This window comes from Mustelus asterias, chromosome 8 (genome assembly GCF_964213995.1).
Source record: "Mustelus asterias chromosome 8, sMusAst1.hap1.1, whole genome shotgun sequence".
NCBI lineage: Eukaryota > Metazoa > Chordata > Chondrichthyes > Carcharhiniformes > Triakidae > Mustelus > Mustelus asterias.
Window position 1 is genome coordinate 7664469 of NC_135808.1, and position 25471 is coordinate 7689939.

General features: G+C 44.3%; 1 protein-coding gene across 1 annotated transcript in view; it reads left to right on the forward strand.

Annotated features, from left to right (window-relative positions):
* The first annotated feature begins 6018 nt into the window (after positions 1 to 6018).
* Positions 6019 to 25471, forward strand: part of prrc2a (proline-rich coiled-coil 2A) — a 129494-nt gene continuing 110041 nt past the window's right edge. The window contains exon 1 of the mRNA XM_078219083.1: positions 6019 to 6166. The gene's annotated coding sequence lies outside the window, so the exon portion shown is untranslated. The remainder of the gene's footprint in view (positions 6167 to 25471) is intronic.

Below are 25471 nucleotides of genomic sequence, written 5' to 3' on the forward strand. Positions count from 1 at the left end.
TGTATCCCTCCATTCCCAGGCTGCTCATGTGACTATCCAGGTAAGTCTTAAACGATGTCAGTGTGTCTGCCTCCACCACCCTACGTGGCAGCGCATTCCAGGCCCCCACCACCCTCTGTGTAAAAAGCATCCCTCTAATATCTGAGTTATACTTCGCCCCTCTCACCTTGAGCCCGTAGCCCCTCGTGATCGTCACTTCTGATCTGGGAAAAAGCTTCCCACTGTTCACCCTATCTATCCCCTTCATAATCTTGTACGCCTCTATTAGATCTCCCCTCATTCTCCGTCTTTCCAGAGAGAACAACCCCAGTTTACCCAATCTCTCCTCATAGCTAAGACCCTCCATACCAGGCAACATCCTGGTAAACCTTCTCTGCACTCTCTCTAACGCCTCCACGTCCTTCTGGTAGTGCGGCGACCAGAACTGGACGCAGTACTCCAAATGTGGCCGAACCAGCGTTCTATACAGCTGCATCATCAGACTCCAGCTTTTATACTCTATACCCCATACTATAAAGGCAAGCATACCATATGCCTTCTTCACCACCTTCTCCACCTGTGTTGCCACCTTCAAGGATTTGTGGACTTGCACACCTAGGTCCCTCTGTGTTCCTATACTCTTGATGGCTCTGCCATTTATTGTAGAACTACTCCCTACATTAGTTCTTCCAAAATGCATCACTTCGCATTTATCTGATTAAATTCCATCTGCCACCTCTCCGCCCAATTTTCCAGCCTATCTATATCCTGCTGTATTGCCCGACAATGCTCATCGCTGTCCACAAGTCCAGCCATCTTCGTGTCATCCGCAAACTTGCTGATAACACCAGTTACACCTTCTTCCAAATCATTTATATATATCACAAATAGCAGAGGTCCCAGTACAGAGCCCTGCGGAACACCACTGGTCACAGACCTCCAGCCGGAAAAAGACCCTTCGACCACTACCCTCTGTCTCCTATGGCCAAGCCAGTTCTCCACCCATCTAGCCACTTCTCCTTGTATCCCATGAGCCTTAACCTTCTTAACCAACCTGCCATGTGGGACTTTGTCAAATGCCTTACTGAAATCCATATAGACGACATCCACGGCCCTTCCTTCGTCAACCGTTTTTGTCACTTCCTCAAAAAACTCCACCAAATTTGTAAGGCACGACCTCCCTCTTACAAAACCATGCTGTCTGTCACTAATGATGGGATATACTGGCACTGGGTGGGGTGCTGAGGAGATTCACTAGGTTGATTCCGGAGTTGAGAGGGTTGGCTTATGAGGATCAGACTGGGACTATACCCAATGGAATTCAGAAGAATGAGGGGTAATCTTATAGAAACATATTAGATTATGAAGGGAATAGATAAGATAGAAGCAGGGAAGTTGTTTCCACTGGCGGATGAAACTAGAACTATGGGGCATAGCCTCAAAATAAGGAGGAGAAGATTTAGGACTGAGTTGAGGAGGAACATCTTCACCCAAAGAATTGTGAATCTGTGGAATTCCCTGCCCAGTGAAGCAGTTGAGGCTACCTCATTGAATGTTTTTAAGGCAAAGATAGACAAATGTTTGAACAATAAAGGAATTAGGGGTTGTGGCGAGCGGGCGGGTAAGTGGAGCTGAGTCCACGAAAAGATCAGCCATGATCTTATTGAATGGCGGAGCAGGCTCGAGGGGCCAGATGGTCTACTCCTGCTCCTAGTAAGATGAAGAGGAAGGGGCAGCACACTGAGATTCCCTTCCGATGCAGAATAAATTGTTGTTCCTTGTGAGATTTGGCAAATCTGCAACAAAGAGCTTCAGCAGCAGTACGTCTGTTTTTTTCAGCAATTTTCAAATGTAGGTTATTTAAAGAAAGCCAGCCCAGGTTTGCTTTAGTGTTTTACACACTTGCCTGAGTTTCTTTATCTGAGCTAACAGAGAGAGTGGATGAGGATAGTGTAGCTGATGTGGCGTACACGGACTTCAAACAATATTCCAGGCATTCAAAAGAGAATTCGATAATTATCTGAAGAGGGAAAAAAAATAACAGGGCCAAGGGGAATCGGAACTAGGTGAATTCCTCTGGCAATGAGGTGGGGGAGCTGAGCTTTGGGTGGGGGGGGGAATACTCTCCTTCAGCTATTTAATCATTATGTGATTCTATCCTGAGGCCAGTCTAGATTTTGCGTTCAAGTCTCTCCAGCGCGATTTGAAGTGAGCACATACTGATCACCCAAGAGCCCAGGTCACGTGAGTTTATGGGTTTGATTTTGATTTGATTTATTATTGTCACATGTATTAGTATACAGTGGAAAGTGGTGTTTCTTGCACGCTGTACAGCATGCCGTTCATAGAGAAGGAAAGGAGAGAGTGCAGAATGTAGTGTTACAGTCTAGCTAGGGTGTAGAGAAAGATCAACTTAGTGTGAGGTAGGTCCTTTCAAAAGTCTGATGGCAGCAGGGAAGAAGCTGCTTTGAGTCAGTGGGTACGCGACCTCAGACTTTTGTATCTTTTTCCCGACGGGAGAAGGTGGAAAAGAGAATGTCCGGGGTGCGTGGGGCCCTTAATACTGCTGGCTGCTTTTCCGAGGCAGTGTAGACAGAGTCAATGGATGTTAAAGTTTACCTATTAGTCACAAGTAAGGCTTACATAGAAACATAGAAAAACTACAGCACAAACAGGCCCTTCGGCCCACAAGTTGTGCCGAACACATCCCTACCTTCTAGACCTACCTATAACCCTCCATCCTATTAAGCTCCATGTACTCATTCAGGAGTCTCTTAAAAGACCCTATTGAGTTCGCCTCCACCACCCCTGACGGCAGCCGATTCCACTCGCCACCACCCTCTGTGTGAAAAACTTACCCCTAACATCTCCCCTGTACCTACCCCCCAGCACCTTAAACCTGTGTCCTCTCGTAGCAGCCATTTCCACCCTGGGAAAAAGCCTCTGAGAGTCCATCCGATCTATGCCTCTCAACATCTTACACACCTCTATTAGGTCTCCTCTCATCCTTCGTCTCTCCAAGGAGAAAAGACCGAGCTCCCTCAGCCTATCCTCGTAAGCCATGCCACTCAATCCAGGCAACATCCTTGTAAATCTCCTTTGCACCCTTTCAATCTTTTCCACATCCTTCCTACAGTGAGGCGACCAGAACTGAGCACAGTACTCCAAGTGGGGTCTGACGAGGAATTACATTAACGTTGCAATGAAGTTACTGTGAAATTCCCCTAGTCACCACATTCCAGTGCCTGTTCGGGTCAATGCACCTAACCAGCACGTCTTTCAGACTGTGGGAGGAAACCGGAGCACCTGAAGACATGGAGAGAATGTATAGACTCCACACAGTGACGCAAGCCAGGAATCGAACCCAGGTCCCTGGCGCTGCCAGGCAGCAGTGCCTCACAGGAGGCTGGTTTGCATGATGGATTGGGCTACATTTACGACCCTTTGTAGTTTCTTGCAGTCTTGGGCAGAGCAGGAGCCATACCAAACTGTAATACAACCGGAAAGAATGCTTTCTATGGTACATCTTTTCTAGGGTGCCTGAAGGAGGGGGAAAAGTCAGCAAAGAGGAAATTAAGGTAATGAAAGATGGAATTTGTCACCCTCCTATAGGAAGGATATTCTTAAATGGAAAGGGTGCAAAGAGATTTACAAGGATATTACCGGGACTGTAATTACAAGGAGAGGCTAGATAGGTTGGGACTTTTTTCCCTGGAGCTTGGGAGGATGAGGGGATGACCTTATAGAAGTTTATAAAATCATGAGGGGCAAAGATAAGGTGAAGAGCCCTGGTCTTTTCCCTGGGGTAAAGGAAGTCCAAAGCTAGAGGGCATAGGTTTAAGGGGAGAGGGGAAAGATTTAAAAGGGACCCGAAGGGCAACTTTTTCCACACAGAGGGTGGTGCGTGTATGGAATGAGCTGCCAGAGGAGTGGTAGAGGTGGGTACGATTACAACATTTAACAGACAATTTGGATAGGTACATGGATGGGAAATGTTTAGAGGGATTTGGGCCAAACGTGGGGCAATTGAAACTAGAGAGGAGGTGATGGCCTAGTGGTATTATCGCTAGATTATTAATCCAGAAACTCAGCTAATGTGCTGGGGACCTGGGTTCGAATCCCGCCACGGCAGATGGTGGAATTTGAATTCACTAAAAAATATCTGGAATTCTGAATCTACTGATGACCATGAAACCATTGTCAAGTGTCATAAAAGCCCATCCGGTTCACTTTAGGGAAGGAAATCTGCCTCCCTAACCTGGTCTGGCCTTCATGTGACTCCAGATCCACAGCATTGTGGTTGACTACCCTCCAAGGGTAACTAGGCATGGGCAATAAATGCTGACCAGCCACTGACGCCATGTCAGTTTAGGGAACCTGGTCATGTGCTGATTAGGTGCATTGGCTATGATAATTCTCCCTCAGTGTACCCGAACAGGCGCCAGAGCGTGGCTAGTGGATTTTCACAGTAACTTCATTGCAGTGTTAATGTAAGCTGTGAATGTAAGGTGATTAATAAATTAACTTTAACTTTAATGGACAAGTTGGGCTGAAGGGCCTGTTTCAATGCTTTGTATTTATTATTATCATATGTATTGGTATACAGTTATAAGTATTGTTTCTTGTGCGCTATACAGACAAAACATACCATTCGTAGAGCACATAGGAGAGAAGGAAAGGAGAGGGAGCAGAATGCTGTGTTATAGGCATAGCTAGGGTTTAGAGAAAGATCAACTTAATATAAGATAGATCCATTCAAAGGTCTGATGGCTGCAGGGAAGAAGCTATGTCTTGAGTCAGTCCTGTATATCTATGACTTGGCACAGTGGTTAGATTTGATTTATTATTGTCACATGTATTAGCATACAGTGAAAAGTATTGTTTCTTGCGCACTATATAGACAAAGCATACCGTTCATAAAGAAGGAAAGGAGAGAGTGCAGAATGTAGTGTTACAGTCATAGCTAGGGTGTGGAGAATGATCAGTTTAATGCGCGGTGGGTCCATTCAAAAGTCTGATGGCAGCAGGGAAGAAGCTGTTCTTGAGTCGGTTGGTACGTGACCTCAGACTTTTGTATTTTTTTCCCGACAGAAGACGATGGAAGAGAAAATGTCCAGGGTGTCTGGGTCCTTGATTATGCTGGCTGCTTTGCCGAGGCAGCGGGAAGTGTAGACAGAGTCAATGAATGGGAGGCCGGTTTGCGTGATGTACTGGGCTACATTCACAACCTTTTGTAGTTCCTTGGGGTCTTGGACACTGTTGCCTCATAGCTCCAGGGACCTGGGTTCAATTCCAGGCTTGGGTCACTGTCTGTGTGGAGTTTGTACGTTCCTCCCCGTGTCTGTGTGGGTTACCTCCGGGTGCTCCGGTTTCCTCCCACAGTTCGAAAGACGTGCTGGTTAGGGACATCAGCCATGCTAAGTTCTCCCTCAGTGTACCCAAACGGACGCCAGAGTTTGGCAACCAGGGGATTTTCACAGTAACTTCACTGCTGTGTTAATGTAAGCCTACATGTGACACTAATAAATAAACTTTAAACTCTCTGAGTTAAGTGAAAGAAATCCAGGCAGCCTGACGTTGAATCCTCCTGCCGCTAGGAGGCCACCAGCTGGCTGCCTGGCTGGCCAGGCCACAGAGAAAGTGTGCTCGCGCTCGTCCCATCTCGCGCTGCCGGATCTCGTCCTGTCGGCCCCGGCGTCGTCCCCGCCCCCTTGATGAGAGCCACGCCCCTACTCCCCGCCCCCTAGTCCCCGCCCCCTTTCGAAATATAGTCTAATCTATGATAAGTAGATGCGCGACTGGCCCCGCCCTCCCTGCCGGAGAATCTCGGCCGAAGCCAACGGGGTGGGCGTGGCCCGGGCTCCCCATATCCAAATATATGCTAATGAAGCGGGGCCCCCGAATGGTGGAGCCGGCCGCGGCGCTGTGAATAATGAATACTCAATGAGGTGAAGGGGGAGGGGCGGCCGCAGCCGTAGCCGTTAGGCAGCCGGGTATTTTTTTCAATGATTATATGAAGGGGGAGGGGGTGGGGGAGGGGAGGAGGAGAGAGAGAGAAGGGATTAAAAAAAGGAAAGGAGGCCGGCCGCTGAGATTTACAATCCGTCTCCATCCGGAGCCCGGCGTCGCGTTATTTATTTTTTTAAACCCTCATCCAGATAGTGTCGGCCCAGAGGAAGGCGCCTTGGTGAGTATTGCGGGCGGATGGTCGCCGGTTGGGCGGTTATTTGGGGAGTCTGTTTTTTTGAATGTTTGGTGCCGGGGAGGATCCGGCCTGGAGCCCGGCGCCATTTTGTTTGGAGGATGTTTCAGAGCCGACCGGCCGGCAGCCCGGCCACAGGGCTGGGGTTAGAGAGAGAGGACATTATAAACCATTCCTTTCCCCCAGGATAAAATAGATAGAGAGTGGAGGCTTCCCTCTTTCACCCTCCATTTACAACCCCTTTTAAATAAATAAATACATCTTATAGGAAGTATATTTACAGGTCAGAATTTCATCCTCATTTTCCACTTTAAATCCTGTCATCATGATCCTGTCTTGGTGAGAATTCACCCTCCATTTACAAACCCTATCAAATAAATACATACATCCTATTCACATCTTATAGGAAGCATATTTACAAGAGGTCAGAATTTCACCCTCAGTTTCCACTTTAAATCCTGCCTTGATGTGAATTCACCCTCCATTTATGAACCCCCTCAAATAAATACATGCTTCCTATCCATAGGAAGCATATTTACAAGAGGTGGTGGTCTGGATTTCATCCTCAGTTCACTTTAAATCCTGTATTGAAGTGAATCCACCTTCCATTTACAAACCCTATCAAATAAATACAGGTGTCCTAGTCACATCACATAAAAGCATATTTACATGAGGAGATCAGGATTTCAGACTCTTTCCACTTTAAATCCAGCCTTGATCCTGTTTGGATGTGAATTTGCCCTCCATTTACAAACCTTCTCAACTAAATACATGCTTCCGATCACATAGGAAGCATTTACAAGAGGGGGGTCAGGATTTCATCCTCAGATTCCACTTTAAATCCTGTCTTGATGTGAATCCACCTCCATTTATGAATCCTATCAAATAAATAGATCTACGCATCCTGTTCACATCTTATAGGAAGCATATTTATAAGAGGAGGATCAGGATTTTATCCTCTGTTTCCACTTTAAATCCTATCTGAATGTGAATTTACATATAATCCCATCCACACTTTGTCTTAGTTTTGCCAAATATTTGGTCTCCTAGTTTGATTCACTCTCTTTAGCAAATTGCTTATCTGTTTGTCTTACTGTGGCCTTTCACTGGAGTAGTATTTAATTTTAGATTTTTTTTAAAAATTCACTCTAAACATGGAAATAGCCAGATTTTGATGGCTGTTCAGGGTGTTAAGAGCGAGTGAGGTTGTCTGTTAACCCTCTCTTAAAGACTTTTTCTGTGTCCCTAATGTAGGGGTATAATCTTTCATTTGCAGGGTTTATAGATACCGGAACAATTGGTTCCAGCTTTTATTTTTGTAATCCACCACCCTCCCTGCCCTTTTTAATTGTTGTCTGATGGATCCAGCGAGAGAGAGAGAGGGGGCTTTTATTTTGCCTTTTTATGAATTGGGAGAAATGTGTGGTTTATGGCTTTTGTAAGAGGGTCGATGTGAATGCCAGATTCACAACAGTGCTGTGTGTATTTGTGCTAAAGCTGCCCTCTCCAATTCTGTTTTCATCTAGCTTAACTTTACCTCTCCTGACCCTACACACAAGTGCTGGCTGAGTCATGTTGTTTAAGATTTTTTTTTTGTTATGATATAAATTTCATTGTTGTGCAATTTTTTGTGTTCCTGTGCACACTTGCCCCAATAAGAGCTGACTCTTTTTTCTTCGTGCACGCCTGTTCCGTGGAACATCTCCCACAATCCTCGTTCCAGTGGCCCTCGATTTCTTCCCATCACCTGCCCTCCTGTAACACACTCTGATATCTTTGCGACAAAACACAATGGAAATGTATGTAATGTTGACCAAACGCTGATAGGGGACAATGGGCACATAATGCAGTGTGGGTGGCACACTGGTTAGCACTGAGGCCTCACAGCGCCAGGGACCCGGGTTCGGTTCCCGGCTTGGGTCACTACCTGTGTGGAGTCTGCACATTCTCCCACTGTCTGCGTGGGTTTCCTCCCACAGTCAAAAGACATGCTGGTTAGGGTGCATTCGCCATGCTAAATTCTCCCTCAGTGTACCCAAAAAGGTGCCGGAGTGTGACGACTAGGAGACTTTCACAGTGACTTCATTGCAGTGTTAATGTAAAGCTACTTGTGACTAATAAACTTTAAAACTTTAAACTTTAATGCCTATGTTAGGGTGATACAAAAGGTTGTAAGTACAGGTACAGGTACTGTGGCACAGTGGTTAGCACTGCTGCCTCACAGCACCAGGGACCCAGGTTCGATTCCCGGCTTGGGTCACTGTCTGTGTGGAGTCTGCACATTCTCCCCGTGTCTGCATGGGTTTCCTCCAGGTGCTCCATTTACTCCCACACTCCAAAGATGTGCTGTTTAGGTGGATTGTCCATATTAAAATTCTCCCTCAATGTACCTGAACAGGCGCCGGAGTAACTTCATTAGTGTGAATGTAAGCCTACTTGTGACAATAATAAATAAACTTTAAAACTATGTCCTTTATAATTTTTTAAACTTATTTTCACTTTTGGTGTCCTGGGTATGTTTGAGCATGCCTTACCATTAATTTTAAAATGTAGTCAATATTTGGTTTTGGAGGCAGGTGCAACAGCACGTTTTTCTACAGTATATTTGCACATCAAGGTAATCTTTATGGCGTTGATGATGGCGGAATAAATATTTACCAGGATAATTTCCTGCTTGTCATTTGTGCCTGTAACAAAAATCCAGCAGCACTGTGATCAGGAAGAGAGGAGCTCATTTTAGCAGTTCACCTGAAAGGTGGCACCTAGTGCTTCCTCAATCCCATTGTCGATGATGGGCCCAAGACCTGGGGCTCGAAGCCAAGAGTTTGACTCGGGCAAGAGTGGCACCATTAAGCCAATAAAACTTTACCCCTGCTCAAGTTTTTAAAAAAATATTGGTAATCCTTCTGGAATGTTCTGACCAAGAGTGTCTTGAAACCTTGGGTGTTTATCAAACCGCGATGTTGAAATTCCGTCCCGAGCTTGCTATTTTAATGTGGCTCATTTGGAAGATGTAATAGATGATGCACCTACCTTTCCTGTTAGCATTTTCCCATCTGTGCGAATATTTGAAAGTGTTTCTTCCTCATTGCCTTGTAACTGAGGAATTATAGGGTTGAAAATGTGTTTTTTTTTGACACACTGACTACAATCTGGTACCTGGGCTTTATACGTTATGTAGAAGCTATTGGGCCACACAATATACTAATAACTGAGCAATTGTATCTTGAATTCTGTTCATTGTAATTATTCTGGGATTTTGTATCACCCTAACATAGGTATTAAAGTTTTAAAGTTTATTAGTCACAAGTAGCTTTACATTAACACTGCAATGAAGTCACTGTGAAAGTCTCCTAGTCATCACACTCTGATGTTTTGAAGATTTGAATTCGATCATTTTCCTGTCACCTTGACGATATTCACTGTGAAAGTAATTGGTTGCTCCTTGTAACCTGGATCTCTGATTTAGTGACCAAGCAAGCCAAATTTTAAGTTGTTGGCAGGTACTCTGGAGATTCCAGTCTGTCCGGTTTTCTTTCCATTAATGCAGCAATCCCTCATATTTGCTGTTGACGTTTTATGTACTGTATTCCACCACGGATTTAAGAAGTGAGATCTGCTGCCTGCAACAGCCTTCATATTGGGGGCTTTCATTGGGCAGATTGAAGGCTTGGATTTTAAAAAAATATATACATAGTTCTCTTTCCAGCGGGATTGATTTCCCCGGTGTGTCTTTCCTACCACTCCTCTGTTGCCTGCCTCATATCCTGGGTTGTGGAGGGCTGCAGTCGTTATTGTGATGTCACTATAAGGCTTTTATAAGTAGTACTGGCTGGAGACAGGCACCCAGGCCCCAGTGCTCAACCCAAACTTCACCAAAGTTGCTTCTTGACTTGTGTAAGTGACCCCAAAAAGTTCCACTGACTTCAACTGAGTAAGTAGCTTCTTCAGATCTCGCTTATGTATCGAGCCGTCGTGGGTAGAAAATGGCGGTGGGGATGGTGTTCTCGAGTTGTGGTTCTGAGTTCTCTGATCATTTCTGGCTGAGGCAGGCCCTGTTGCGCTGCATCGTTTTGACCTCTGAATGCTTCAGTGCAAATCCTGATTGCACTTGTGAGCCACTGCTTTCCATGTTCTCGCATCCAGTTGTATCATGAGCTCACCGCCGGTAAAGTATTGCCACAGCGGTGACTGTCAGGAAACCAGCCTCTGGAGGACGCTGGCTAGATAATCAATCCCACTGATATTGAGTCGAGACATTGTCTGTTTTGTGCATTGCAGTAGTCATTAGACAATAAATGTTTAACTGTGCTAAATTTAGACTTCCTTAAAATTCCATTTCATATGCACAATATCCATTGTATGCAGAAGCAGTTTGGTTTTAGTTATTGGTACAGAAATGGGTCAGCTAGCATGCAAGTACAACCATGTTCCGAGTTGTCATTTCTTATCTTTGACTATTCCACACCTGGAGTATTGCGTGCAGTTTTGGTCTCTCTAACTAAGAAAGGATATATTTGCCATGGAGTGTAGCAAATAGGACAGTCCCGCCAACCCTGGCAACAGCCTATGAGGAGAGAGATTTGTTCGTCTGGGCCTATATTCACTCGTGTTTGGAAGGAAGAGAGGAGATCTGATTGAAAGATATATAAAATTCTAACTGGGCTGGACACAGTAGATGCAGGGAGGATGTTTTCCCTGGTTAGGGAATCTAGAACTTGAGGGGAAACAGTCAGGATATGGGGTAGACCATTTTGGACTTGAGAGGAGGAAAAATTTCTACATTCACAAGGTTAGTGAATTTGCTACCACAGATTGTGGAGGCCAGGTCACTGAATGTATTCAAGAAAGAGAGATATAATTTGTTAGATTTTAACCTAGTCTTTTCAGTCCTGTTAGAATTTTATGTTTCAATCAAATCTCCCCTCAGCTTACTGAATTCTTGTGAACACAGGCCCAGTCAAACCAACCTCTCCTCCGTAGGACGGTCCCGCCAACCCTGGTATCAGCCTATCTGCTTACTAATATCGGGACATGAATGTCTGAAGGGGACCAGATTTTTTGCAACCTATATGTTCCTTAGCTGAGCTTCCAGCTCTATATCCTCTACAAGTTCAAAACCAGTTGATCTGTAAACCTACCCAACTGCATCCCTGCCTTTACTGTTGAAACCCTCATTGGGCTGCTCCTTCAACTGTTGAGGCCACAAACGCTGAAATTTGCTCCCTAAACGTTTTTTTGAAGGCTGTCCTTATGTATTTGACCCAGTTTTTAGCTGTAAGATATCACCTGCGGTTCATTGTCAAACTTGCTTTGGGATGCTGAACTATGTTAAAGCTGCTGCATAAAGAAGTTGTGTTTACGTGCATAAATCTGGCATTTGGGTATTCCATACTATACTTGCATCTCTAATCTTCGGGCGGTGATGGTGAGCGATTTTAAAACTGATCTTGGAGTGGGCGCTGTGAACAAAACTTGTATTAACTGACCGTAAACCGAGATGTGTATGGTATGGATTGATGACTGGTCGCAGTTTCCTGTGGTCCTTTTAGGCAGGTTTCATTGTAACCAGAACAGCAGTTTTACCTGAAATAAAGAGCTCTGTTTGAGCCATTAGGATGTTGTGACATGATCTCTGTATAAGTGCTTTGAAGGCTCTGATGTTTGTATGTATCTAGTCTTTGAATCCCTTCTTGTGAGCGTTGTATTTCTTACGGTTTGTGTTTTCTTTTGTGGAGTATCCTCTTGGGGGATTCAAATGTCCAATGATCACCGGTGTCGATTTCCCTTCATGTAAAAAGAAATCTGGGGTTTTGCTTCGGTGGTTCCATTGTTTTTCCTCCATAACCCTGTCTAGAAAGCTTTCTCTTCGGGAAACAAGTAAGAAGACTTCCATCCTCAGCTACCTGGGCAGTTGGTGAATAAATACTTTGTCCTCGGGATCAGTTTTAAAATCGGAAGGAATTTTCTTCATATATAAACTGAATCATGGTGGTGTTAGCAGATGTTTGACCACGGTATACAAAACACAGCCGAATCGTGCTCTCCCACAGCATGTACACATTCCAGCACTGGAGAATGCCAAGGAGAAGGATCACTGACTGGCTTGTGTCCTTTGCCCCCAACTCAGAAGATGCTGCAGCAAATCATAGCCGCTCTAACTGAAGCACCTGCTGAGTACCATGGTGTTCAGTGCAGTTGTTCCTGTGGAGGGCCTTCCTCCTCAGTCTCGACCTGCAGTACAATTACCAAATGAGCCCAAGCAAGACAAAGCGTTCTCTGCTTTCTTACAGGACTGTTTAAGACTGGATAACTGGAAGGAACACAGTAAGAGTTTTAACAACACCAGGTTAAAGTCCAACAGGTTTATTTGGTAGCAAACTGGAAGGAAAGCAACCTGGAAATTTGCAATAATGGCGACTTCAGAATTTCAGCTGGCATCCTTTGCTCTTTCGGAAAGGAGGCACTCCAGTTGTTCTGTTGGGATCGGTTTTGACATCCTTGTAAAATCAATTTTAATCTGACTAAAAGAGAACTGCGTGTTTGACCTGACGTCGCTGGTGAGAGTGTTCAGTTGTATGAAATTGCAGAAACAGAGACTGGAGAGAGAGTATGTTCTATATTAAGGTGTTCAGCCTTCCTATGGACTGACCCGCCCAGCTGCTGCTTCCTGTTGTGTGTTTATAATTTTAGCTGTGTAGTTAGGGTGATGGTTCTCTGCTGTGCCTAGAAACCAGAGCACATGTTTCTCCACCGTTGTCGGTGCACAGAGGAGGCTGTGTGCCAGTGACTGGTCTGGTTGCTCCTTGGCGTACTTGTACTGTGAGAAATTACTTTGTGAAAGTGGATGTTCTGGGGCTCGATCGAAATAGCAGGTGTAGGCTCGGTTTTAATTGGAAGGTTATATTGGGGCTAGTCAACTTCTTTTCCAGAGGGTAATTAATGTATGTTACCACGTGATTGTCAGAGCAGAGATTTAAAACCAAATTGGTTGTGCTTGGAAAAGAAGATTGTAAAAGGATAACTGGGGAAATGTGATTTGAGTTGACTAATTACAGTAGGTGATCCAGTGGTGGTTGTGGCATTGCTCTCCTTTTGCTTTAACTTGGATTCCACGTCCCAGTTTATGATTTGTTTCAAGCTTGTAAACTGGAAGGTGTTTTCTCATAACCACCTGAATGTGTCAAATTGCTGCCTTTTTGGGGATTGCATTCACCTTTTTAGTTCGGCTGACGTAGCGACTGAATTAGTCGAGTTTAAAGCAAATGGGCTTCTTTCACCCTTGTGTTGGAAACTTGAAAATTGTAAGTCTTTTCTGCTGGTCCTAAATGCTTTACTCTGCTGGAATAGAGATTCGCGCCTCGGCAACTCTCTGAGTTGTGTTTTTTTTTAAACTTGTATAGAACTTTTCATGACCACTGGACTCCTCAACATTACTTTACAACCAATGAAGTAATTTTTGAGGTATAGTCACTGTTGTAGAAAACAGCAGCCAATTTGCACATGCAAGTTCACACAAATAGCAAATGGTAATGACCAGTTAATCTGTTTTTATAATATTGATTGAAGAATAACTATTGGCGAGGACATGGAGTTAATCATGTTCTTCGAAAAGCACTATGGGTTTGTTACTGCCATCCGAGCAAGCATGTGGTGCCTTGATTTATAATCTCAACTGAAGAACGGCACCAGTGTCCACCTTGATTTGTTGAGGCCAAGCCCTGGAGTTGGACTTGAGCCTCATGATTCAGAGGCAAGGGTGCTACCAACTGAGTCACGGCTGGCACTCCATGTGAATCTATGCAGAGCCTGCCAGTCAGCGGTGAGGGCTGTGGCACCCATGTCAGTCAGCATTGTGAGGGATGTTGCACCCCAACATCGAGCTAAAGCCACTGTGTCGTGATTAGATGCAGGGACCCTGGGTCCTTTTCTCTTCCGTTTTGGCTTGTGGTTGCTGCGTTGTTACAGACCAGGGTTTGGACTGGACATCTTCGTGGTCTATGAAGTTTACTTTTGGGAGGGGCTGTTTTCAGTGTAAATGGTGAAATTTCCACTGAGGTGGAGATTGGACAAAGATGATATTTTGCTCGGAGAATTCAGCTGGACATGAAGTTCTTTGCAAAAAGAAAACCTAGCCACTTAATTTTGCAAAGGTTCATGAATGAAACCCAATCCATCACGCAAACCAATCTCCCATTCATTAACACTGTCTACACTTTCCACTGCGTCGGAAAAGCAGCCAGCATAATCAAGGACCCCACGCGCAGACCCCCGGACATTCTCTCTTCCAGCTTCTTCCTACGGGAAAAAGATATAGAAGTCTGAGGCCACGTACCAATCGACGCAAACTATTTTTTTTCCTGCCACCATGGACCTACCTCGCATTAAGTTGATCTTTCTCTACACCCTAACTATGACTGTAACACTACATTCTGCACTCCTTTCCTTCTCTGTGAACGGTGTGTTTTGTCTGTATAGCACGCAAGAAGCAATCCTTTTTAATGTCTACTAATACATGTGACAAATCAAATCAACGGCCAGCATTTGAAACATCTTTTGCTTTTTTAAGCATTTGAAGATTTATGGATTAAGAGGGAAGCAATTACTTTTGTTAAGATGTGGTGTTTCCTCACAACTTGCCGCCGTATTCCTTTTCAGAGGATGGGTTAAAAGTAATTCTGCCACTGATTTTAAAGGCTCTGTGATGTATATTCTGCCCCTGGCTCGCTTGTCTTCCTTTGGAAGCAGCTGCTGGAGCCAGACAATCCAGTGTAGACAAATCCCCAGGGCCAGATGGCAGATTATTGAGGGAGACGAGAGGAAATTGTTGGGCCTCTAGCAGAAATCTTTGTTTCCTCGTTGGCCACGGGTGAGGTCCCGGAGGATTGGAGGATAGCCAATGTTGTCCCATATTTAAGAAGGGTAGAAAGGATAGCCTGGATAATAGGCCAGTGAGCTTGACGTCAGTGATAGTGAAATTGTTGGAGAAGATCCTTGGGGATAGGATCCGTGCACATTGGGAACCGAATAGTCTTATGGTTTTGTACGAAGGATGTCATGTCTCACTAAATAGAGTTTTTTGAAGTGACGACAAAAGATGATTCACCAGGGAAGCATGAATATTGTCTACATGGACTTTATTAAAGCATTTAACAAGGTCATGTCAGGCTGGTGCAAAAGGTGAAATCGCACAGATTCAAGGGTGAACTAGCTAGATTCAGAACTGGCTTGACCATAGAAGACAAAGGGTAGCGGTGGAAGGGAGTTTCTCTGAATGGAGGCCTTTACCTAGTGGTGTTCTGCAGGGATCAGTGCTGGGGCCTCTGTAATAGACATAAATGACTTGGAAGAAAACATAGCTGGTCTGATTAGCAAGTTTGCAGGCGATACTAAGATTGGCAGAGTTGCGGAGAGTGATGAAGATTGTCAGATTACAGCAAGATATAGGCTGGAAAATTGGGTGGAGAAATGGCAGATGGGCTTTAATCTGGACAAATGCAAGATGTATTTTGGTAGATCCAATTCAAATGAGAGCTATAAAATGAATGGCAGAACCATCAGGAGCGTAGACAGAGATCGGAGACTACAGGTCCACAGATCCTTTAAAAGTGGCAGCACAAGTGGAAAAGGTGGTGAAGAAAGCATATGGCATGCTTGCTTTCATCAGCTGGGGCATCGAGTATAAAAGTTTGCAAGTTATGTTACAGTTATATAAAGCATTGGCCAGGCCACATTTGGAATACTGTGTCCAATTCTGGTCGCCACACTACCAGAAGGACGTGGAGCTTTGGAGAGAGCACAGAAAAGGTTTATCAGGATGTTGCCAGGTACGGAGTGTATTAGCTATGAGGAGAGATTGGGTAAACTGGGGTTGTTCTGCCTGGAAAGACGGAGGCTGAAGGGTGACCTAATAGAAGTTAATAAAATTGGCATAGATGTGTGTGTTGTTGGGGGTGGCAGTTGGATACTGAATGAGTTGAATTTGATTTATTTTTGTCACATATATTGAGATCGTGAAAAATATTGTGCGCTGTACAGACAAAACCTACTGTTCAGAGTACATAGGGGTGAAAGACAGGAGAGGGTACAGAATCTAGTGTTACAGTCCTAGCCGGGATGTAGAGAAAGATCAGCTTAATATAATAAGTCCACTCAAAGTCTGGCAGCAGGGAAGAAGTTGTTCAAATAGTCCTCTGTGCTGTTTAGCTCACATGAAGAATGACCAGTTAGCTAAGGTACTGAGATCATCAGTCACCTGAGGAACTTGTACCTTGGCTTAAGTTGACACATTCAGGAGAGGCATTGGGAGAATTGATTTTTGTTTTTAAAAGTTGTTGGAGTTGACCTTTGTATCGTGTATTCTACATTCCTCATGAGGTAACATCCTCCTCCTCCCCCCCCCCCCCTCTCCCCCTAATGTAATGGTGGGGGGGGTCATGATGCACTTGTATCTCAACTGACAGATTTGTAAACACCTTTCGCAAGAATCTTCACGTGTGAAGGGACAGCACAATGAGCATCTATGTGTTAACTTTGGAACATATTAACTTGAAACCGCAAACCGACCATTGACCCAACTCGGAACACTGGCCTTGTGTGGCAAATCAGTATTAAACTCGGATGCTTGCTTCTATCCAGTTAAAACTTGGAATCACAAAAGTAGAGAGTGGCTATTACTGTTGTCTGCTGTCTGACGTCAATGGGTAAGTGGACTGCCGGCATCCTATCTTTTTCCAATAATTTATTTTCCTTGTGTACTGGCAGACAGCTGAAGTTTTGCATTGTGGCATTGTCTTTCCACAATCACAACTATAATAGCTATGGTTGAAAATAGCTGTAAAACCTCCCACCTGTGAATATTGAGGGTAATATCTGGAAGTTGAGTGCTAGAATAGGCTTTGTAGTCTGCAGACATGATCTGGTGTGATCATTTGGAATTGATGGCTTGATCTCCTGCTTCTATAAATTTAAATGCACCAGATAAATGAAAATTGTTCCGCTCCGAGCTGGTGAGCTGTGGGAGGAATTAACAGTGGCCATTTATCCTTGGCTAGAGTTTTTTTTTCTGTGTTTAATACTGTGCAACTTCAAGTTTGAACTGCGTGAAGGACTTGATATCTTGGTTTGTGATTTGCTACATGAAGTCTGTGCACTTAAGTGCCTCTCTGGCGCATTTGCATCCTTGCGTTTTGAAGGTAACTTTTTGTTCATTCGTTCATGGGGTGTGGGCGTCGCTGGCTGGGCCAGCATTTATTGCTGTTGAGGGGGGGGGCAGTTAAGAATCAACCACATTTCTGTGGATCTGGAGTCATTATGAGAGGCATGGATAATTGGAATCTTTTTCCAGGGTCAAAATGTCAATTACTGGGTGACGTAGATTTAAGGTAAAAGGGGAAAAGTTTAAAGGAGAGGCAAGTTTTTTTTTACACAAGGTGGTGAGTGGGTAAAAGCAGATACAACAACATTTAAGAGGTATCTTGACAGATACATAGAAGGAAATGGACCCTGTTAGAGGCAGAAGGTCTGTAGTTTAAAAAGACGTCATATGTTGGCCCAGTCCTCGTGGGCCAAGGGCTTGTCCCTGTGCTGTACTGTTCTTTGTTTCACAGGCCAGGATGGCAGATTTCCTTCCCGAAAGGAACGTTAGTGAACCAGATGGGTTTTCACTACAATTGACAATGGTTTCATTTGGACTTTTTTTGAACGCAAGATTTTTAAATCAGATTTCACCATCTGCCATGGTGGGATTTGAACCTGGATCCCCTGGCTCTCTGGATTACTAGACCAGCCTCCCCCAGCTCTGTCATGTGCATAGTTTGTTAGTTAAAACTAAGGTTTGATGTGTTGGCTCCCCCCTGCTTACCTGTCACCTTCAGAGGTTGCTGTTCCCTCCCACATCCAGCTCTTGTCTTGGAACTGAATCCTTTCATCCTCCTCCATCCCTGCAGCATTAGGGTTCGTGATTATGAGCTTAAGAGGGACTGCAGGATGAGATCCACAGCACAAGCTCCAATAGGCAGAAAACCAGGATGAGTCGTCTGTATTTAGATACCTTCTGGCTACTTAGAATGGGAAATTTATGGAGATGGGTGGTTAGCCTCCCTGCACAGTCAAGCTATTGCTGGGTCTATGTGGCAACATGCAGAAAGCCCAAAGGGCTTGCGTTGTCACAAGCTAGTGTTGAGGAAGACCATTCAGCAATCTGCCTCTTTCATCCAGAAAGCATCTACAGTCCCCATCATTGTACCCTAAAGACTTGAATTTATATATTCACAACCTCAGCCCAAAGTCAATAATGAGAAGGTGGCAGTGCGCTTCATTTTTGAACTGCTGCAGTCCATCTAATGTTGGTACATCCACACTGCTGTTTCAAAAAAGTTTTTCAATATTTCTGACCCAGCAACCATGAAGGAACAATTATAGTTCCAAGCCAGGATGATATGTAGCTTGAAGATGAACTTGCAGATGGTGATGTTCCCATGCATCTGCTGCCCTTGTCTCTTTTTCAGATGGTAGAAATTGCAAGGTGCTGCCAAAGGAGACTTGGTTGTTACAGTGCATTTTGTAGATAGTGCTCTGTTAAACTGCGTATCATTGGTGGATGGGGTGTCAGTCAGGTGGACTGTTTTGTCCTGGATGGTGTCAAGGTTCTTGAGTGTTGTTACAGCTGCACTTGTCCAGGCAAGTTTTCCATTACATTCCTGACTTGTGCTTTGTAAATGATGAACAGGCTTTGGGGAGTCAGGAGGTGAATTATTCACCACAATATTCCCAGCCTCTGACCTGCTCTTGGAACCACAATATTTATATAGCTGGTCCTGTTCAGTTTCTGGCCAATCATCATATTCTCACAAACAGCAATGTGATAAATGACCAGATGATCTGTGTTTTAGTCATTTTGTTGAAAGATGCATTTTGGCCAGAGCACTCTGAAATAGTGTGACAATATCTTTTTGTTGACCTGAAGGGGCAACTCATTCGAAAGATGGCGCTCCCATTCCTTCCACTGGATTGTGAGCCTAGATTTTGTTCTCTAATCTCTGGACTGGGACTTGAAATTGCAACTTTCTGACAGAGGTAAGAGTGTGACATTTGGGCCATGGTTCTACCTGACGATCTGGCAGCAAGTTCAGCAGGGTTTGCTCTTTGGCAAGGACTGTCCCAGATCAGCCTTGCTTGAATGACTTTCGTGGCAATCTTGGCTCGGCACCAGAAAGTTGTGGGGCTAAAACACACTCCTGAGGTCTGAGCATGTAATCCAGGCCTGTATTTGATTTATTGTCATATGTATAAGTATACAGTGAAAAGTATTGTTTCTTGCATGCTGTACAGACAAAGCATACCATTCATAGAGAAGGAAATGAGAGTGCGCAGAATGTCATAGTCATAGCTAGGATGTAGAGAAAGATCAACTTAATGCGAGGTAGGTCCATTCAAAAGTCTGGTGGCAGCAGGGAAGAAGCTGTTCTCGAGTTGGTTGGTACGTGACCTCAGACTTTTGTATCTCTGTCCCGGTGGAAGAGAGTATGTCCGGGGTGCGTGAGGTCTTTGATTCTGCTGGCTACTTTGCTGAGGCAGCGGGAAGTGTAGACAGTCAATGGATGAGAGACTGGTTTGTGTGATGGATTGGACTATATTCATGACCATTTGTAGTTTCTTGCGGTCTTGGGTAGAGCAGGAGCCATACCAAGCAATGTTACCATACTTTTGAGGCACTGATTTTTCAAAGGAGGTGTTAAATCGGAACCCTTGGATGGCGTGTTGTTTGAAGAAGAGGTGGGAAAATCTTCCAATGTCCGAGCCAGCATTTATCCCTTAAACTAACAACTCCTAAAAACAGATTTATCTAATTATTGTTGTTTATGGGACCCAGCCATGCACTAATGCCATACTTCAAATAGTTTGAGCACTGTGAATTTTCTCCAAGTGCTCTATAAAAACTTATTTTTCTACACCCTCTTGTGTTTTACAGTTTGACTTTACAGTCTGAAGTTTTCCTTCAAAGAAATCCTGTGACTTTCCAGTTCTTGGAGCTGAATCCAGGATTTGGGTGTTTCCCTTGTGTCTATTAAACTGATGTTGGCTCACTCAGTAAGCCTGGGAGTGACTACAGTTAGAATGAAAAGTTGCATGCTATGGTTTGGTGTTGTTTTGCTGACTACTTCAGTGTAAGTTCCAGTATGATCTAACATTTATTCTTGCTGCTCTGAGATTTGTCTCTGTCTGTAGTTATAGGCCAGACAAGGCGCGTGAATGGGCTTAGCCTTCCCTCACTAGCTTTTGTCCTATGCAGCAATTATCCTTCTCAGTTCTTCAGTCCAAAGACATGTAGGTTGGCCATGCTGAATTGGCCCTTGGTGCCCAAAGATTTCTAGGCTAGGTGGATGAGCTATGGTAAATGCACGGGAATAGGGTGGATCAGTGCGATGCTCTTCTGGAGATGTTTGTGCAGACTTGATGGGCAAGATGACCTCTTCCTGCACCGAAGGGATTCTATGTAAAACAATAACAGAAAATGCTGGAAAACCTCAGCAGCTCTGATAACATCTGAGAGAGCATAGAGCCAACGTTTTAAGACTGGATAACCCTTTGTCAGCTCTGAGATTTTCCAGTATTTTCTGTTTTTGTTTGATTCCAGCATCTACAGTATTTTGCCTCCATGGTAGGATTCTATGTATAGTTGTCCTCTACTGTTTTCCCTTTTTGCTGGTTGCACAGAATAAGATATCTGCCGCCATGTGTCTGTGAGGTGTAATCCTATTAAACTTATAAGCAATTAAAGATTGTGGTTAAAACTACTCGCTCCCAAAGTCACTTCATAATCTTGCTGGGGAGAGCATTGGCTAGTAGGACAAGGCTTTATATTTGGATTGGTTGATATACATTGCCTTTTAAGTGTAATAAAGTTTCCCAAAGCACTTCATAATTGCTCCTAAGCAGAATTTGTTTGTGTGTATTACCTGATGTATGTTTTTGTATTACAAGCAAGATGTCCTCATTAAAATGGAGTAATCAGCTGTGTATGTCACTGGTTGCCTGCCTCAAACTGGGTAACCATGTTCACTAGCAGCTCAGTATTTTGCAGGGGTCCTAAAGATTTATGCAATGTTACAAAGCAAATGGTGATTCATGATTTCCACCGAGATTATAAAGGAGAAGAATAAATTTGGAAGGGTATGGAAAGTGAACAGGCAAGTAGGATTTGTCTGGATTGTGGAGACGAAGACAGGATTTGGGTGAAGGACCTGTCTGTGTGATACTATGGTAGAATGTCATATGATCTCTACTCATCTGTACCAATGGATCCCTGGCTGGTTCATTGCGAATGCCACTTGATGATAAGAGTCCGTTAGTCCTGATTTAAAGCACTGCTGCTCTGATTCTCCTCCGCCCTGCCCCCCTTTTGATTTTCAATCATCCTGCACTACAGACTTCCATCAGAAACCTATTTAAAGAATGAATGCATTGTATCAAGCGAAGCTAGTGAAGCGTCAACATGGCTTTTTTTGCATTAGACTAGTTAAACCCTCCGTGTGAATGTTGAAGTATTGTACAGATTGAATTGCATTGAGTAGTCTCGGGCTTGGTTGGTTTTAAGATTGGTGCTGTATTTTACTTTCAGTAACAGCAACTGCATTTACTCAGCATCTTTAAACGTGGTAAAATTTCCCCAGGGCAGTTCAGTGGAGCATTACCAAAAAATATTGGCACTAAGCCACATGAGATACAAGGGCAGGTGACCAAAAATCCAAGATAGGTCTTGGAGTCTCTCAAAGGATGAAAGAAGTGGGGAGGTTTAGCGAGAGAATTCCTGAGCTTAGATCCCAGGCAGCTGAAAGCACAGTTGCCAGAGTGATTATCAAAGATGCTGAAGAGATCTAAATTGGAAAAACACTGATAGCTTGGTGGACTTGGCATGAGTAAAGACATGAGGAAGCAGAGACTTCGTTGACTTTTGGTTTATGAAGGATAGAAGGTGGGAATCCGGCTAGCAGTGTATTGGGATAGTCAAGTGTAAATGAGGGTTTCAGCAGCAGATGAGCTGAAGCGGGTCTGCGGTCTGGCGATATTACAATGGTGGGAACAAACGGTCTGAGTGACAGATAAAGAAAATTGATGAGGGCTGAGCTGTGGATGTAGTTTATATGGACTTTAAGGCGTTTGACAAGGTCCCACATGGCAGATTGGTACAAAAACTAGAATCACGTGGAATTTGTGGTGAGCTGGCTACGTGGATACAGAACTGGCTTGGTTATAGAAGACAGCAAGCAGCAGAAGGGTGCTTTTCAGACTGAAAATCTGTAGCTAGTGGTGGTCCGCAGGGATCAGTGCTGGGACCTCTTTTGTTTGTCCTCTAGATCGTTTAATACACACACACACACACACTACAGTGTGGGTGGTCTGATTAGTAAGTTTGCGGATGACACAAAGATTGGTAGAGTTGCTGACAGTGCTGAGGATTGTCAGAGGATACAACAGGATACAGATAGATTGGAAACTTGGGCACAGAAATGGCAGATGGAGTTTAATCTGGACAAATGGAAGATGATACATTTTGGAACATTAACATACAGAGGGATCTAGGCATGCAGGTCCACAGTTTCCTAAAAGTGGCAACGCAGGTGGCCAAGGTGATAAAGGAGGCATATGGCATGCTTGCCTTCATCTGTCTGAGGAGTTGGGAAATCGTGTTACAGCTATATAACAACTTGGTTAGATTGCATTTGGAGTATTGCGTGCTGTTTTGGCCACTGCACTATCAGAAGGATGTACAAGCTTTGGAGAGAGTGCAAAGAAGGTTCACCAGGATGTTGCCTGGTCTCGAGGGTGTTGCCTCTGAGGAGGGATTGAATTAACTAGGATTGTTTTTACTGGAAAGCCTGGAGGCTGAGGGGAGACCTGGTAGAGGTCTACAAAATTGAGAGGCATAGGCAGAGGCTTTTTCCAAGGGTGGAAGTGTCAATTACAAGGGGGCACAGGCTCAAGGTGAGAGGGGGAAAGCTTAAGGGAGATGTGTAGGGGAAGTTTTTCACGCAGAAAGTGGTGGGTGCCTGGAACGGGCTGCCAGAGGAGGTGGTGAAAGCAAGCACATTATCAACATTTAAGAGGCATCTGAATGGGTACATGAAAAGGGAGGGAAGAGAGGGATACAGACTGCGTAAGGGCAGAAGGTTTTTAATTAGGGCATCATAATTGGCACAGGCTTGGCAGGCCAAAGGCCCTGTTCCTGTGCTGTACTTTGTTTTTTGATGTGGATGTGTGGTCAGAAGCTGCCAGTTTAAATATGTCATAGAAGTTGGAAACTGACTGCTTCAGCCCAGAGTTCCAGGAAGTCAGTTACTGGGAAATGAAGTTTGAGGTTTTTACTGAAGACATTGGATTCGTTTTTCCACGTATTTAGTTGAAAATTTCTGCTCATTCAGTTCTGACAGTTTAAAAAGCGGTCTGATCATTTCGAAATAGTGAAAGGATTGGGAGAGGTGGTGGTGGCATGGAGTTGCATTGTCTGTGTTTATGCTTTTGGATGATGTGTGTGTGCGTGCGCGCGCGCGCGCGCGCGGTGTTGGACTTTACCCTGGTGTTGTTAGACTCCTTACTGTGTGTTGAGGGAGCAGGGAGTGATGTCATTGCCTGTTCTCTGGTTACACTTGGATAGACTGTATTGGAACAAACAACAATCCCACCCTGCTGGATGAAGATGGAGAGGTGATTGAAAAGGAAGGTATGGTCAACTGTCAAAACCTACAGACAGGATGTGGTGGGGTAATTTTCCTTTGCCACTGTCACAGAGGATGCAATTCGTGACTTTGCTAAGAGCTGTTTTGGTTCTGTTGCCAAGGCAGAAACCTGATTGGAGACAGTTGTGAAAAGATTTGTGTGGCAGCAACACGCAAGGACTGTTGAAGATGGTTTGCAAAGATGATGGGGGTCACGGATTGGATTTTTGAGGAGAGGGGTGATGTTATGTTCACAGTAGATGTTATTGTTCAGCAGGCCAAACCCCAGAGTAAGGTCTGTCTCAATAATTGTAAAAAAATTTTGTGAAGAGCTACTGGCCTCAACAGCATAGAACTCCAGTAAAACCCTTTAGAATTAAAAATAATATCAAGGGGAATGAAGCTGACAAGATTAAAGTTACACAGTTAAAACAGTCTTGTACATCAACTCCCAAAAAGCCTACTTGGTCAAAAGTACTGAAACATAAAATGTTGCAAAATCTCAGCAGGTCTGTGGAGAGAGAATAGAGCCAGCATTTCGAGTCTGGATGACCTTCCATCAGAAACCATTAGCTCGATTTTCTCTCCACCTGCTGAGATTTTCCAACTTCTGTTTTTGTTTCAGATTCCCGCACCCGCAGTAACTTGCTTTAAACACAATTGAACTACCTGCTTAGCAGAAACCCCTTAATCCAGCAGCATTACCCAAGTCCAAGAATCATTGTCACTTCAATAAAGGTACACCTCGCAACTTCTCGGGCACTTACACTCTTAACGTGGAATCCCAAAGTGTTCAGAAACAACCTGCTTCCTAAAACACAGACTCCTAATACTGTGAGGCCATGACAGCAGCTCGTACACACGGAAGCTGATTCTCTGGGCTATGTTCCGTTTTCTTCCACCAACACACCCGCACCCGCTCAGTTTAAATGTCCTCCCTTAAATATCTTTTGCCTCTTTCATATCAAGTTCCATTGCCCTTGGGCATCTAGAATAATAGAATCCCTGCAGTACAGAAAGAGGTCATTCGGCCCATCGAGTCTGCATCAACAATCCTAAGAAGGCCCTATCCCCGTAACCCCACATACTTACCCCACTAATCCCTCTAGCCGACACATACTGGGACACCTAAGCGTCAATTTAGCATAGCCAATCAACCTAACCCGCACATCTTTGGACTGTGGGAGGAAACCAGAGCACCTGGAGGAAACCCACTCAGACGCAGGGAGAACGTGCAAACTCCGCACAGGCAGTGACCCAAGCCAGGAATCGAACCTTGGGTCCCTGGCGCTGAGGCAACAGTGCTAACCACCCTGCTGCCTCTTTGAATTCCTCCAAATATATAAAAATTAGACCAGTAAAATTTAATATCTCACTATATTTACTCCTGGAACCCCTGCAAGATGCAAATATTCCTGGTCACCTCTGAACTATTGAAAATTCAACAGCTGAAAAACAATTTCCTCACATATCTCAATGCAAATTTTGTATCAACCTTTTTTTTAACTTGTAACTAAAACTCACCATAATCTCTCATTAAAAATGCATTTAACCTTTCATCTCTTAGTCTTTG